Source organism: Musca autumnalis, unplaced genomic scaffold (assembly GCF_047663935.1).
Source record: "Musca autumnalis isolate F117 unplaced genomic scaffold, ASM4766393v1 scaffold_2, whole genome shotgun sequence".
Taxonomy (NCBI): Eukaryota; Metazoa; Arthropoda; class Insecta; order Diptera; family Muscidae; genus Musca; species Musca autumnalis.
In genome coordinates this window covers 188,612,956-188,630,648 of record NW_027411755.1, presented here as the reverse complement: position 1 = coordinate 188,630,648, position 17,693 = coordinate 188,612,956, and the positions used below count along the sequence as shown (strand labels likewise).

The 17,693-nt window shown below is 36.8% G+C and overlaps 1 protein-coding gene across 2 annotated transcripts in view; it reads right to left on the bottom strand.

Annotated features, from left to right (window-relative positions):
• beat-IIIc (beaten path IIIc) overlaps nucleotides 1-17,121 on the bottom strand; it is a 370,410-nt gene extending 353,289 nt beyond the window's left edge. For both annotated transcript variants that reach the window (XM_073970397.1, XM_073970398.1), the window contains exon 1: nucleotides 16,213-17,121. The gene's annotated coding sequence lies outside the window, so the exon portion shown is untranslated. The remainder of the gene's footprint in view (nucleotides 1-16,212) is intronic.
• Between the last annotated feature and the right edge of the window lie 572 nt (nucleotides 17,122-17,693).

The window sequence follows — 17,693 nt, the reverse complement described above, 5'->3', positions numbered from 1 at the left end:
CGCATGTTGCCAGCGCCATTTGAAAATTTCTTTGGAAAGTTTGACAGTTTTTAGCCTAGACGTACTCAGGATAGTCTGTCGTACGACCATCTAATGTTTACAGTGACTTGAAAAATTCACTTTGCAAAAAATCGAATTTACTTGTAAACATTTTCGTCCAAGAATTTTTCACAACTTTCGACGTGGATAATATCGACAAGAATGCATCGATTAAATTAAATATTTGTAGGTCGATAAAGGACCATCCTATAGGACTATGAAAAACTGGTTTAATGAATTCAATCGTGGCCGGCCCTCGCCAAAAACCATATTTCTTCAGGGTCGCCCAAAATCTACCGTTGTGCCAGAAAATAAATATGCCGTTCGTGAACGGATAATGCGATATCGCCGAGTTATATACCGTGAGGTAGAGGCATCTTTGGGCATTTCCTCCACCAACTAAATTTTGATATTGCATAAACACCTGGCCGCAAGAATGGATTTGTCTCGTTATATCCAACAAAATTGGACAATCGCTCAAAAAAAGGCTCTTGGGGATTGTTTCGAAGAAATTGTGCATAAAATCGATCGCGGTGCTTCGAACGACGTTTATAAGATAGCCACAGACGACGAATCTAGGATCTATGTTAGGAGCTCGAAACAAAGCAGGAATAGGCCGTCTGGGCGTTCGAAAACGAGCCAAATCCAACGAAAGTTGTTCATGTAAGAAGCACTTCGAAGCAAAAAGTCGTCTGTTTCTTCGGCTAAACTGACCATGTGGCAACTATACGGCTTCAGAAATGTAGGACGGTTAATTCTGAGTATTACACTACAATTTGTTTGGCTGAAATTTCCTGAGAAATTCCAAAAACCAACAAGAGAAGACGAATCGTTCTACATCATGACAATGCGAGCTGTCACACATCGATTCAAACCAGAGCTTCTTTGACCGGACAAAACGCAGCATTGATGGGTCATCCGGCGTACAACCCTGACTGGGGATCCAATTACTTCATTTCATTCCAGCACATCAAGAAAAAAAGTCGGAGTGAACTATTTTTATGGCCTGAAGATGCTGTAAAAGAGTTCAAAAATTTTATGTTTTGAAGGTGTCATAATCCGAGTGGAAAAAGTGATTCGCCAATAGGTTTGAGCGCACGTTTTTGATGGTAAATATTCGCGTTTTCATTGTTAGGCCCTCGTATAGCTCCCATAGAACCGTACATCCCGATTTTCGTATTTTGAGGGTTGTGACCTCAATATCCTATCGAAATGGCTGAAATTTGGTACTTAGTTTTGGTTGAGGCTATTAAACTTTCCATCCGAAAGTTGTCTGTATAGGTCTAATCCTTCATATAAACCTCATAGAACGGTACCTTCAGATTTTTGATATTTTGAAGGTTGAGGTGCGTCAAAAGGACTTTCCTTTGTTACAATATCAATCTAGAATTATGTGTACTATGTTGATCTGTTATTAAGAAGTTACCTGAAAAATTGAATCTGCATAGTCCTACTTCTATCTTGAGTTCAGGAGTAATTCTTTCGGGTAGATATAGTGTCCGCCAGACATTTCAGTTAATCGCCGTAGTATTTAAAGAGCTCATAAATCCCAGATGGGACAAGGGATACTTCTCTCATATAAATGAGTGCACCCCGATTCATATTAGCTCAATGATATGGGACCTACTGTTTATCGCCGAGTCCGAACGGCGTATCTTAAGACACCACTTGTAGAGAAGTTTTACATGGCTGAAAAACTCACGAAAGGTCATCAACATTACTGAGAGGTATTTTGCCACCGTTGGAAATTTTTTTTTGTCTGGTCGGAGAATCGAAACCACCACCTTCAGCGTGCAAGGCGGGTATGCATCACATTGCACCATGGCGGCACCCAAAATAAACAGATAAGATCATTAACTTATGTTCCTGTTATTATAGTGGAAATCATGTTATTAATATCTTTAGGGTCGTAATACATTTCTGAACCCTCTTCGTGCAAAACGTTTGAGGAAATCTCAAATAGGCATATCAGATGGCGTAGTTAATATATAACATCTTAAAATAATGTAATAATAATCCAAGTAAGAAAGTTACATAAATCCAAAACATTTTTCAAATTGGGTCAATTCAACAAAAACACAAATGCAAAAATTCTTTTCCGTAATATAGAACAGGAAAGGCAAATAAAAACCCCAAATTCAAGTGAACAACAACAAAAACAATTTACAAAAATCATGAATTTTGCAAACAGTGTTGCACAATGAGCAGTGTAACATGTAACGCACATTGATTTCTCTCACCGATAGGTGGGTGGGTTTATTTATTTACTTTTGTAAATTGTTGCTGATATTTGTGGCCAATCAATGAATGGATTGATTGGTGAATATTTTATTTTTATTTTGAAATATAATAAAATAAAAAAAAATGGCAAATATTTTTGTTTTGTTTGTTATGGAAGCTGATAGGTGGAAAGCGGTTATGTTTGGTGCAAAAATATTGTTGTGTATCGGTGTGTGCGTGTTTGTATAAAAAATAAAATACCATGAGCAATGGATATTGTGTGGCATGTTGAAAACAAAACATGGAATGTTACGTTTTTAATAAAGCAATCAGGAAAAAATTTGCATATGTGGGCATTTCCAGGATACATATGAAGGATGTGAGATAGGCGACCATGGGATTCAATTGCACAGAAATATGTGGCAAATTAAAATAGGTATTTTTCCAGGAAAAGTAAAGATCAAAATATAACAGTGGCGGGGACCATCACAAGTGAAAACTAAACATGGTGTTTGTATTGTCTTAAACAACACAAAATGCATAAACCGAGCGAAGGCACACGTGTGTTGTACGTGTGCTTCTGTTCATCTTCCCTATGCTCTAGAGTTGGGCAATATCGTTCAATTGAACGATCCGGATCACTCTTCTCGTTCAAAGACGAATGAGTAACATCATAAAAACCAACGTGTGAAATTAAGTATACGCAGTTTTGTCAAAGAAATTACCGGTGTCCATTGAACGAGATAGTGATCCGTATCGGAGATTGCCCAACTCTACTATGCTCATGAGCAAAGGATGTGTGCCGCTGCCCATAGCTGATATATAACAATGTTATTTGAGCAACAGCAAAAATAAAATATTGAAAGATTCAATGAATAAAAAAATCACCTATATGTTTCACAGTATCCAGTGCCTCCGAACTTTCATTTTAAATATACAAATAAAAAAATAGAAATATTCCAATATTCCATTTTAAAGTCTTTCAGATTTTACCTTTCATCGTTTATTTAAATTTTTGACATGCTCCTCTCTTTTTGGTGGTGGAGGGAAATGAAGGGTGTGAAGTGTTAAACAATTTCTGCTGACAGTTTAAAAAACAATTTGTCTTTAGACAATGATGACGACTGTGGCACATCAATCTCTCGGTCTGTTCTCTTTTGTGGACCAACCAACCGTGTACCGCCACTTCACTTCAATTCCCCACAATGTAACACAGTGTGATTGAAACGTGAAGTGTTGTTGTTGTTGTTGGATGCACTATAGTGCAGAGTGCAGTGAGTGAGCGATTGAAGAGGAAAGTGTTTTTGGTGGGCGCCCCAGCAACACCTTTAAGCGATATCAGTCACGGTGCACCATAATCATTGAATAACAACAAAACGAACGACATAACCCTCAGACATGTGTGACATGCACGCAATCATACAATGAATAAAACAGCAACAACAATAACAACAACTGCACCAGCAAAAACTATAAAACTGAAGAAAACTTAATTGTTTGTCTCACCTTTGTGTGAATTTTGCATGGAATTGTGTGGAAAAGGGTTATGCGGGAAGTTACCTTAAAATCAAATCCTAAATTCCGAGACACTGTTATGTGGGGAATTATATTGGAATGGGGACATATGCCCGTGAATAGCTGAATACAAATGACAAGGTAAATTGTCCTTAAATATCCGTCCAATATTTCATAAAAATCAGGGTTTAGCGGATCTTAATGGAGTGTAGATAACAAAAACAAGTAAAATAAGAAAATCGGGAGGTACTCTTATGTACCTACCTATGTGCAGCATTTTCATGTAGAATTTTTCGACCACTGGGAACATCAAATGTAAATTAACAGCTATTTCGGATAAAAAATTATAGGTAAAAATCCTTATATGGGGCTACACCAAAACATGGAAATATATCGTCTGCTCCGTCGGAAAAGGTCGTAAGTCCACTTTTTTTGGAAATCGCGATTTTGTTACAGGATGATAGTACAAGTCAAAACACGTCGTATGATATAAAGAAAATGGTAGTATGTCGCGTTTTTCTATATGTTTTGCCCTTGTCGGAAAAGGTCGTAAGTCCACAAAACGTACAAATTTGAGTACGAAAAGGTCGTAAGTCCACAGGAAAATTTATACTTGAAAAGAATACTACAGCTAATGTAGTTCAGATATAATGTTTAACGTCATCCATGGTTGGGGAACAATGTAAAGAACTAGCCTACACCTTTGGAAGATAATCGGATGATATTTGGCGGAGCCTGTGGACCAAACTTTTGAACAAAAATGTGATAATTTCTATATTGCAACGAAAATTTACATTTGAAATCTATTTTCCCCTATAAGCGAACTGATTATGAAAGATGGACTTCTGGCCTTTTCTTTGATACAAATTGGGATGCTGTATGTGTTTAAATACCTCATATATTGAAAAATTTGTTAAAAAAAAATCAAAATTTTTACTGTCGTATATCTTACTTAACTTTATCAACTGGTAATTTGTGGTTTCTCTAGGGACATTTATTCACATAACGAGATTAGTTTGTATTCTGAATTCAATAAAGTAATACCTTCTAACGGACGGGTAAGTGCCATGTTTATATTATTAAATGATTCTAAAATAATAATTGATTGAAATGATATTAAACTAAGAAGGCATCATGATTTTTGCTAACAAAGAGCAGTATAAATTTGGAATGGAATTAGACTATGGTGTCATGGGTCTAGTTCCCTATGGTTTTCACGGTGATTCTGAAAGCTCTGATGATAAACTTCCTAAACGCAGGAAGACGTTACATGGTTTGCAGACAAAAACAAAAGATGCAGTGAGTTGGGGCAGAAATACTTGGGAAGTCAAAAAAGAAAATTTTGGAACTACAATGTAGCTAAGAAACCACGTACATTAACGGAATTAATCATGAAATTTAATTGAAGGAGAAGGTCGTAAGGCAAAAATACAAGGTCGTAAGTACAACGTGTCATGTTGTATATTAAATATTAGCCGAACCGGTCCACGTTGCTGGTCCTTGAAACAGTTTATTTTACCTTTTCTTATGTCAATTAAATTTTTTTGCATCGCAAATTAGTTGGGATATTCAAGTGAATATTAATAACAAGTAAGAACGTCGTTAAATTCGGCCAGGCCGAACTTGTTATACCCTCCACCATGACTTGTATTGAATTTTACTTCAATTAGTTTCCTTTCGTTTATGAAGTAGACTAAATGCCAAATTTCAGCAATTTCAGTAAAACATGTGGCTAACCTTCAAAATACCGAAATTTGGGAGGCACCGTTCTATGGGGCTTTATGAAGGCGTGGACCTATATAGACAAATTTATGGAGACAATTTTATACCCGAAACGAAGAATAAATACCAAATTTCAGCCATTTCGCAGGAATATTGAGGCCACACCTTCAAAACACCGGAAATAGGGAGGTACCGTTCTATGGGGGCTATATGAAGGCGTCAATACCAAACATCCTAGAAGTAATAGAAACTTCTATACCAAATCACGAAGATCTATCTTAAAAATTGCGAGTTGTATCTTAATTTCAAAAGACGGACAGACGGTCATGGTTATGCCGACTTAGAATATTACTCTGGTCGGGTCTTATTGCTAAAATATGTACCCAGGATTGGGGAAACGGAATCGTTGTAAGTTTTATATATATAGCGCATTTAAAAAATAGGGCACGGGTGTAACCCGCTCCTTCGAAATTCAACAAAATATATAGCCTACTTCCACCAAGGGACATCCCTGTGCATAATCTGAAAATTACATGGAATAAGTTCTTAGGGTCGGAGATTCAACAACCGTTGCCTCGCAAATTAATTTTCTGACCGATACTTCATAACTTTTGCAAAAAAGCGATTTTTAAAAAAATAGGGCCTGACCCCGCCCCCTCCGAGCTTCAAGCCTATTTTCACCTCGGTTGTTCCTTGCATATTCTCTGAAATTTTCAAAAAAAAAAAAAATAGGTTCAGCCGTTTTTGAGTCTATGCGGAACATACACACATTGTCTTTTATATATAAGATTTCACACAAAAGTTTTGGTTCATTAAACCCGCTAATAATTATCTCATCACCATGTTAAATTGCAAGCTAATTATTTGTCTTAAACTCAAATCATTCTTAAAATTTCGCTCCGATCGAAATATTACTGCGATTTGTGGGTTTGGTCCATTTCACATCTTTCGATCATAACCAACATCTAATGGGGTCAATTCTTGTCGGAACCCGACCTCTCCACAAAATTTCGTGACGATCGGTCCAAAATTGAGGCCTGGAGTTTTATTACAATTGTTAATGGATTGCCGGACACACATAGCTAGATCGCTTTATCTCGTCAAGATATGAACAAATGGCAAGGGGAGGGGGTCTACGACGAATACTTCGCGATGTTACACGAATATTGGACAAAACAAACTTATAATACCCTTTCCACATTGTTTTGTAAAGTATACATATTTTATTTTAAAAACGTCCGTGAATTGTAGGAAAAGGTCGTAAGTCCCAACAAAAATACAAAACTGTACAAGGAAAAGGTCGTAAGTCCAAAGACATCCAATTATCTCCCAAACGCGACGGAATTTTATCAAACAAATTACAGGTATTGAAGCGGAATAAATAAGCGAAGAATACTGCCTTTATCACCATAATAAAATCTTTAATACAGAAAGCGCTGGAATGTTTTTTCTTCCTCCTGAAAAATTTATTGAGAGGGACTTACGACCTTTTCCGACGGAGCAGACGATATTTACAATTTTTGGTAAAGTTGTTTTTCGACCACTGGAAACCTTATATGTCAAATTACAAATAGTTCGGTCAAACAATTTAGCTAAAATTCCTGTAACACCTAAAATCGGGAGGTGCAGTTATATGGGGCCTATGCCAAAACATGGGGCTACGTAGACAATTTTTGGATGTAGAACTTATGCCACCACTGGGAACCTCAAATATCAAAAACAGGTAGTTCCTTTAAAAAATTAACTTAAATCTCCAAAATTCCGAAAATCGCCAACACATGGGCCTTTGTAGACAATTTGGACATTTTTCGTGTAGAACTCGTGCGACCACTGGAAACCTCAAACATTAAATCACAGGTAGTTCGGTTAAAAAAATTAACTAAAACCTTCAAAATTCCGAAAATCGGGAGGTAGGGTTATATGGGTGTATACTAAAACATGGACCTATGTTAACAATTTTTGCTGGAGAAGTTTTTGTGACTGCAAGGAACTTCAAATGTCAAATTACAGGTAGTTTGGTCAAAAAATGTAGCTAAAATTCTCAAAATACCCAAAAGCCGGAGGTACCTTTCCATGGGGGCTATATCGAAACATGGACCTAAGTAGACATTTTTTTGTTTAGAAGTTTTGCGACCACTGGCAACCTCAAATGTCAAATAACAGGTCGCTCAGTCAAGAAATGTAGCCAATATCCTCAAAATACCTACAATCGGGATGTACCGTCATATGGGGGCTATACCAAAACATGGACCTACCTACACAATTTTTGGTGTAGAAGTTCTGCGACCATTGGGAACTTTGAATATTAAATTACAGACAGTTTTATCAAACAATTTAGCTAAAATGATCAAAACACCTAAAACCGGGAGGTACTTTTAAATGGGGGCTATACCAAAATATGGACCTACAATGACAATTTTTGTTGGAGAATGTCAAATTACAGACAGAAATATCCCTCAAAACACCTAAACTCCGGAGGTGGGGGCTATACCAAAACGTGGACTTATGGTGACAACTTATGATGCTGAAGTTCTGCTACCACTGGGAACCTCAAATGTCAAATTAGAGCTAGTTCAGTTAAAAATTGTACCTAAAACCCGTAAACTATCAAAAACAGGGAGGTACGCCTATCAGAGCTCTGATTTACTTGCGAGTGAAAATTTGGCGGGAAGTGGTAATTTTTTTTTTTGGTGCAATATTTTTGGTTGGTTTGGGGCAAGTTTATTTGAGGGTGGGAAAGTTTTTGTTTGGCGCAAGTTGCCCCCCCCCCACTCAACTTGCTCAAATTCGAGAAGAGTTTAACTCGCGAGTGGAACTCGAGCGAAAATTCGGAGCTTTGACGCCTATATGGCAGGGATAGGCACTATACTTTTCCATTGCATACTTTAGGGGGTGTAATTGTACGAGTCCATGCTTTTTCAATCGGTTGAATTGTGTGTGTGTGTGTGTGTGTGTGGAAAGAGAAACGTTTACTGAGAGCACGTGGGCGCTCTCTTACCTAACGCTGATATATGGGGGCTATACCAAAACATAGAATATTGACAATTTTTTGTGGAGAAGTGGTGTGACCACCGGGAACATCAAATGTCAAATTACGGATAGCTATACTCCTCAAAACACCTAAAATCGGTAGGTTCCGGTATGTGTGAGCTATACCAAAACATAGACCTATGTAGACAATTTGTTGTGGAGAAGTTTTGTGACCGCTGGGATCTTCAAATGTAAAATAACAGTTCGGTTAAAAATTGCAGCTAAAATCCTCAAAATACCTGAAATTTGGAGGTTTGCGTATGTGTGAGCTATACCAAAACATAGACCTACATATGTAGGCAATTTTTGGTGGAGAAGTTATGTGACCACTGGGATTTCCAAAACCAGGTACCGTTATACCGACCTATGTTAAAAATTTTTGATATAGAAGTTTTGCAACCACTTTCAGGGAGTTACAAACAGCAAACATTCTTAATAAACCCTCCATACAAAGGTCCTCCCTTCGAAGACACAAAAACCCAAAAATATATATTTCCCCTTCAACCACCCCATCTAACTAAATCCCCCAAAACACCCATCATCCGGAAAAATATTCCTCACAAAGCATGTTGTAAGCAAAATGTAAAATCGAATCGATTAGAATATAGCAACAACAAAAAACAACAACGTCAAAGCAGTGAAGAGAGGACTGGGTGACAAGATGATTGTTTAAGTGTAAAATCGTTTTGTCTATCACGGAAATTCTACAATACTTTTACGATGGCTGGGTTTACCTACAGATCAATCAGCAGCAGCCAGCAAGCTGGCTGACTGGATGGTATACTATGAACAATATCAAGTAGCACTAGCTCTTCCAATAGAAGTGTCAAGGCATTAGAATTTGAGGTAAGAACAAATTTGCTGGAAAACTCTAACGGTGATGATGATGGTGACGATGACGGTTCGATCGATGGCAATGTGTCAATGAATGCAAGCAGCCAGTCAGTCCGTCATGCAACCATCTAGCCGTCATCATCATCAATGCCGCTGTGTTATGTGATTGTGTCTCAAAGGCGTTTTTGAATGTTAAAAACACAATCGTTTGCCGGCATTAATGAATGAAAGCAATGCAATTCTTTCGTTGCTCCAATGGCTATGTATTTGGAGCATTCAACCACTAGCTAAAACGATTCATTCATTTCTATTTTGAGTGGGTGCTGGAAATTGAATGTTATTTGTGAGAGGAGGGGGGCGGGTGGAGGAAATAGTGTAACAATTCACAAGAATCGAATGGTGACAGCCGTCAATGCTATGGGCCTTGTCATGGCAAGGAGTTCTCCGTCATAATTGAATAAAAAACACTAACAACATAAAGCGCCACAGTAAACTCCTTTTGGTAGCTGGGTAGGTGTGAGTGTGTGTGAGCGTGCATTATTAAGCAAAAGTGTTGATTGAATTTTATGGCAAAATCAATTTATATTTCGTTGCATTTTTCCCAAGAAAAATAGAAAAACATATTTTCCTTTTTATGGTTGAATGGAAAGTATTTAAGCAGTTGGTGGTGTTGGTGACTAAGGCAGAGAAATTAGAGAGGAGGAAAGTAAATAGAAATTCTAAATTGGACAGCACTCCGCAAAGTAATAATCACTATTAGGCAAAATGCCGCCACCGCATTTTGTTTAAATCTAAAAAACACAACGCAAATGACTGAGTGATAAGTGATTGATAAGATGTTGACAGAGTGGTATTGAAAAGCATTAAAGGTTCAACTCAGCGGTATATGTGATGACAACTACTAACAATAGAAAATTTGTATTGAAATATACATTTCATATAGCTAAACATTTAGTATAACAATCTATCAAACTTCGGGACTTGAAGGCATTGCAATTCATGAAGGAAAACCCTTTTAATTGTGCATAGACATGTATTGAAAAATGATTCTATGTAAGACACTAGCTGGACTAGATAGAAAAAAATCTTCAAAAATACTTCATTTTTGCAAATTTGCAATAACATCCGTATAAATACAAATTATCAAACTCCGCTTTGTCCTCTGGGAATTCACATTCGATATGCCTGATGAGCTGAATTAAACCATCAGCGAAGCATTTAGTTTGGTGGGTGGAATTTCAATACAAACTCCTTATGTCATGTTAGCTCAATTATGTAATTATTGAATTTACTTAAAATGCCTTTTTTTAGTGGGGTATGAAGCGGTTTTCGCAGCGAAAAACTGATATCGATAGGTGCTGCAAACAAAAGGGACCACTTAACATACTCACATATTTTGTACCTGGAGACTAAATATATCACATTAACTCAGACCCATAACTCGACACAGATGCCTTTTGGGAATCAATAATCCAGACAGAGATATCGCACCTGTTCAACAAAAGGGTAGTAACTCAAAATTTGGAAATGTTCACTTTTTAATAAAAAACGATAGATAATGATCAACTCCATCCACTGTAAAAATGTCACATTGGTTTGTCTACACTTTCGTCAAAAAATACCGTTATTTCACTCTTCGTATCCTCAGAGTTACTAGTTAAGTATGAACAGGTTTTTGTCTTTACTGAAAAGTAAGAAATTTTGAGTTGCTTCCCTTTTGTTGATTAGGTGCGATATGTATGCAGACCGATGAAAATCGGCTCAATTCTGGGGGGAAAGCGGGACTGGACCTCTTAGCTTTCCTATCATAATATGATCATTCAAACGAACGCCGAGGGATCACTGAGTATCTGAACTAGCTTAAGGGTAACCAATTACTGTTAACTTCAGTATGGACAGCATAATGACATAATACCAGCCAATACAGTGAAAAAAAAACAGAAATGTTTAATGTAACTAAATATCTAACGATTGTAAGGAAAGCCAGAAAATTGATAACAGTAAACAAAAAATGTCCACGACTTTGGAACAGTGAGGAGAGACGAAAAAAAAACTATCAGGAAGCCCAGTTGAGTATAAAATAAAGAAGCTTCTACTTATAAGTAAAGTGGAAGTTGTAGGCATCTTGAACACATGTAGGCATTTGAACACTTTCCCTGTCATTACCCAACATTCGCAAAACTCAGAATAGGAACAACACCACACAGGATCTTAACGTAAAATGTATCAACGATTAAAAAAAAAAAACAAATAACTTTGAGGATTTTTTCAAAGGCTCCAAATTCCTAAAGTGTGACAAAAATAGATCTAGCCTTTTTTCTTCAAGAAATAAACATTCTAGAGAGCAAAATATACCAACTCTCACTTTAGAGCAGGGGAAGGCATTGTGACTCACAAGAGAGCCCATGTGCTCTAAGTGGGCGTAAATTTGTTATCGCTCACAGCCTGTATAGATGCTAACACGTTGTGAACAACAACAAATTTACGCTCATTGAGAGCACAATAGAGACCCAAAAATATTCTCTGCCTCACTCTGCTTTAGAGTGTGTCTGTAACCTTAAGTAACTTAAATACCTTCTTCAAGAAATAAACATTCTAGAGAGCAAAATATACCAACTCTCACTTTAGAGTGTGTCTGTAACCTTAAGTAACTTAAATACCTTTGGTAATGATCAATGCTATTGAAGAAGGATCAATAGTCACTGTTCTTAACAATGATCTTTTTCCAAAAATTACTTTTCTGTTCATTAATTTTACAAAAAGGTGTAGCAAGGGATGCCAAAGTAGGGATGCCACTGTGACAGAGGCTTGTTTTACAACTGTGCTATACATTGGGTAAGTAGTTGTTTTCAAATACCGTGTGGCCCTGTTAATCACGTTATAACACTCCTGAACTTTTGGAAAAGAAATCAGAAATCAATTAAAAAAGGAGTCACATGCCTTGTCAATATTTAAACACATTCAGCATTTCACTGGAGAGAACAAACTATAACAGGACCTAAGTATTATAAAACCATAGTTATACGTTACACGATGCGATGATTGTCCGTACATTAAAACTTCTAATCAAACTACAAGCCGCAATTATGAGCCAAACATCACGAAATATTGTATGGAGATCGAGTTCCGACCAAAATAGACAACTATTGCTTTTGGTGATGATGATGATCGTGAAATATTTATGGTCCAAAAACAACATTTTTATCCGATATTGCAGGGGCTCTGTAGCTGGCAATGATAGTCTGATCGAGGCAAAATGATAAGTAAGGTTTGGGCTTACTACCAGGAAGAAGCTACAATTGACCATGACATAATACATATTTAGCCGGTTAAATGGATAGAAACTTTTGTGTGAAACTTTGTAAAATTTTTAATATGTATCTTATTATTCCACGTGAGTTATACTTAGACGAATCTTTGACCTTTCCATTGATGTCAATTATATTGATGTATGTGGTTAGATAACAGAGGTACAGCCTAGAATATATAGGGATTCCACAGTTTTAATTGTGTGCAGTGTCACAATGATCACTCTAGGTATCACAGGTATTGTTTAATACTAACAAAATGTTGCACGAGGTAAGAGTTTTGATTAAGGCAAATACCAAAATTTTTGAATAATAATCAGGTATATTTAGCTGGCGAAATTGGCCATAATTATACCCTACACCACTATGTGGTGAGGGTATTATTAGTTGGTTTTGGCCAAAAAGTTTGTAACGCATCGAAATAATGGTCGTAGACCCATACTTATATATACCAAAATAAATGTCTCGACGAGCTGAGTCGATCTGACTATGTGTGTCCGTCCGTCTGTCCATCTAAACTTTGTAATCACGCTACAGGTCGCAATTTTGATCGGATCGTCAACAAATTTTGGGTGCTGATGAGGGTCCCGGAGGGGAAGAAGCCTATTGATTTTGGTGATGGTCGGATAATATTCAGGGGTCGGAATTGGCAAAAAACGTATTTGGAGAAAAAGTCAACGTTTTATTTCAAAGCAAATATCTCTTTGTCTTTAAGAGGTATATCAAAAGCAAAACCTGGAAAGGAAAGTAGAAAATATCACCTTTACAACGATGTAAAGTAGGCTGTTGTAGGTGGTCAAACAACAGAGATATCGCGATAGTCGGTAATACATCCCATTTTCCGATTGTTTTGTAATCACGCTACAGGTCGCAATTTTGATCGGTTCATAAATTTTTTTGGAGTTGATGCGGGTGCCCCATTGGAAGAAGCCTTTCAAGTCTGGTGATGGTCGGATAATATTCAGGAGTCGGAATAAGCAAAAAGCTTATGTGGAGAAAAGTCAACATTTGTTTCTTATGCGAATAGCTCCGCTTCTGGCTGGAGTATTCCAAAAGGAAAGCCCGTCAATGGAAGAAGAAAAGATCTCCTTTATATTGATGCAAAGTATGTTGGGTGAAAGGGGAAAACTCATGTAGAGACAAAGTCAAAGTTTAATTCTTTGTGAATATATCGGAAGAAGAAAATATTACCTTTACATTGGTGTAAAGTAGGTTGGCGAAGCTGGTGAAACAAGGGAGATACCACAATAGTCGGTAATGCATCCAATTCTTCTTTTTTGCAATCACGCTACAAGTCGCAATCTTGATCGGATGGCCACGAAATTGTTGTTGCTTATGGGGGTCCCAGAGAGTAAGATGCATATTATGTTTGGTGGTAGTCGGATTATATCCCCTAAAAAAATGTTTAAGAAAACAAAACCCAAATATGGTTTTTGCCTATTGGTCCTCTACTTTCATAAAATTCTGGACAGAAGTTGTTTGCACGCGATTGGCTCAAAAATGTTGCACAGTGCTATCAAACCGATCAAATTTGAAGCAAACAAGCTACTACAAAAATGTACCTCAGATCTCAATAAACATCTTTCTAGAACATACGAACTATGCATAGACGATTCTTAAAGTCAAAATAGCAAATCAAATGGGATTATTATCCCGAGAAAAATTTTTAAAAGAAATTTGACCTTTGGTAAGATTTGGTAAGTAGTTAGATTACTGTTTAACATATAATTGGGGTCCTTTACTGTGTTGGTTTGTTTGTAAAGAAGTTGTTTAAATTGATGCAAATTACAATGATGTACAGGGTCTTGAGGGTGTGTTTGGAAAAAATTTAAAAAAAATTACAGTCGATTTAGCCGTCTGTCTAGCTGGAGAGCACAATAACTCTAGCACGGATCAGCCAATTCGGTCCAAAAGTTAAGTTCGAAGATGAGATGATACGACCAAAAATGTGTCTTATCGAAATAATGGTTTCAGAACATATTTGTTTGGGCGAAATACGTTTCAGACAATTTGAAATCGATTTAGCCATGTCCGTCCGTCTGTCTGACTGGTGCGCACTATAACCCTCAAACGGATCAACTGATTCGAAACAAATTTTGCACTCGTAATATTTTGCCCAAACTTGGTTTAAGTTCGAAAATGGGCCATATCGGTCCACTCCTTCGGGGATTTCCCGAACAACTGTTCAAAAATGTTCTGTAAAATCATGTGAACGGTAACTCTCGAAGGGAAAAATCTATTTGGTCAAAGCTTTGCACCTCGTGTTATACCTTCCAGATATACATAGATCGGGTTCAAATACGGACTATATAGGTCCACTCCTTCGGGAACCTACAACATAAAATTGGGAAAAGTGAAGTTTAAGAGCGTGTTGAAATTTTTTCAGCAGTTTGTTCATGCGGCACCCTATACGACTTCCTGAGATAATGGCCAAAAAGATCCAAGAAACCCGGACGGCACCAACTAAAATGAAAAATGGGCAAGATAACTGTCGGAGGGAGTTTCTGATTGGTCCAAACTTTGTATATCATGTTATTTTATCCATGTGGACTATATCGGTCCATTCTTTAGGGTAACTCCCCCACAAAATTCGGGAAAAAAATAAAGCTTAAGACCTCCTCTTTTGAATTTTTTTCAGCAATTTGTCCTAATGGCACCATTTAAGATAGACTTTTTTTCGAGCAAGTTCATACATCCTGAGATAATGGCCACAAAGCTCGAAGAAACCCTGACGGCACCAACTAAAACGGCAAATCCACAAGATAACTCTGACAGGGATTTCTGATTGGTCCAAACCTTTCGCATCGTCATATATCAGTTTGGAATATGGACTATATCGGTCCGGTCAGACTCCACGTATGTTGAAGCAAACTCTTAGAGTGTCACAAGGTCGGTCTCTTCCGACTATAGCCCTCTCTTATTTGTTTTAGTATTTTTTTTTTTTTTTGGTATAAATCGAAAATAAACATTGCATATTTTGACGAAATATTATTTTGGGGTCAATAGCAAGATATTTGCACAAAAACCGTATAAATTAATATGGAATTTTCTACAATTTAGGTCTTTGCTATATATTTCTTGCTTAACTGTACACACTAGATTGCTTTTAAAAAATCGATGTCGGATTTTTTTATGCGGCACCCTCCTAAAAGATTGCCAACGTTTGAGCGTCGAATCGAAATAAGTTAACACGTGCCACAAAAAATTGGGAAAAATCGGCTCGAATTTTAATATTAGCTATATATAGGGCCCATGGAAACTTTGAGGCCCCAGTGGCACTTGTTAACATATTTCGATTTTTCCCTTTGGGATAAAACCAGTCATTTGCGATCATATAAAGTGTATACTAGCTTTATATGTTCGCAAATGATTAGTTCGATGTGTTACAAACAGAAAAACAAACCTAATACACCCAAACTATGGTGGAGGATATACATATAAGGACAATATATAGACCCATTAATAAATTTTATAAGATTACTTATGTGCTATATTGGCTTTTATCTGTATATTGGGCATTATCATGAATAAGTATTGCAATTACCTTCAATTTGTATAAGTATGGCTCCTGCAGGTTGGTAGAATATTCCTTGGTTATTGTTGTGGGTGGAAGAATATATTATCGCACAGAAGACGTTGTATTTTAGATTTGACTTGAAATGCGTTACTTATTTGTTTGTATATTTTAGTGGCAGTTTTACAATTGTATATCCATTTTTTAATAAATTATTTGAATTTATAAATTTAATTTGTTATTTTGTGTGTCATAACTCGTTTTTATTTTGCCAATTAGAAGTTTAAGCAACTTATTTTTTATTTCCTTTTCTTTAATTATATTATGTTTTAAAATAACCTAATTCTTACACTTGCACTGTTCACTTTTCTAAATTTCATCAAAATTTTTTTAGCTTTCGTTTTTTATTTAGAAAATTCACACACAAATCAAGAAACGAGATCACCCCAAATATTAAAGACACACATTTGTTTGTAATTTTTGATGTTTTACATTTTTAGCTTCTCTGTGCAGAAAATTGCATTTTCTTTAAAATTTTTTGCATTTGGTTTTGTTTTATTGTTTGCACAAAAAAAATTTTTAACACAATTATGGTTTTTCATGTAGCTGACAAATACTACAGACCGATGCTGAATCTTCGTTTTGTTTTTCTTATAAGAACTTTAGAAACGAATGAAAACTAACAACAAACACACTATAGGTACACCACAGATTTCTTTTTGAGGAATCAACAAAAAAATTGTGCTAAACCTCCTTTTCGGTTTTGGCTGGCTGACACAGGCAGTGGGTATTCTTCTTATGCTCTCTTCATGTAACCAGGAAAAACACACCGATCGACATTCGAATTCATCCGTTGTGACTAAACCGTTTCACAGCGCGTTTGTAAAATGACTAAATTGCTCCACAGCAGTTAAGGCAGTTCGTGTGGCTAACGAAGACAGAGATAACAGAGCAAACGAAGTTGACTTGTATGCTACTCGGTGGCATGTTTGTTTGGTCAGGCTGTTCGCTCACTTACAGGCTAGTTGGCTTGTTTGTTGTTGTTGGTTTGGTTTGAAACGGGACCACATAAACGAAAACATTACCATACGAAGAGACACACACATCCCCCTCACATCACACACAATATAGTCCATAAAGAGAGCGCACACGACAGGCATTAACTGTATTAACAGTACCATTTGGAGTAGTGGCACCCTGAAAGCCTGTGGAAATTGCCTACGAAAACAGCTGATATTTGGAGCAAACACACCCTCACGCACATACATGCTGGGCCTGTTTTCGGTATTTACAGTATAACAGTGGATTACTCAAAGTAAACAAAAGGCTTTTATGCAGGGCACGCGCCTCTCATAAAAATCTTGCCGACTGCATTCCCGACTCTCAGTATTTACATTGAGAAGAGAGTTGTAGATATTTACAAAGGAATTTGTTTAGGTCATGTTTGTTTCGAACATTTAGACATGTCTGATGCTAAAATTGTGTTAATAGTTAGAGAGTGAGTGTGTTGT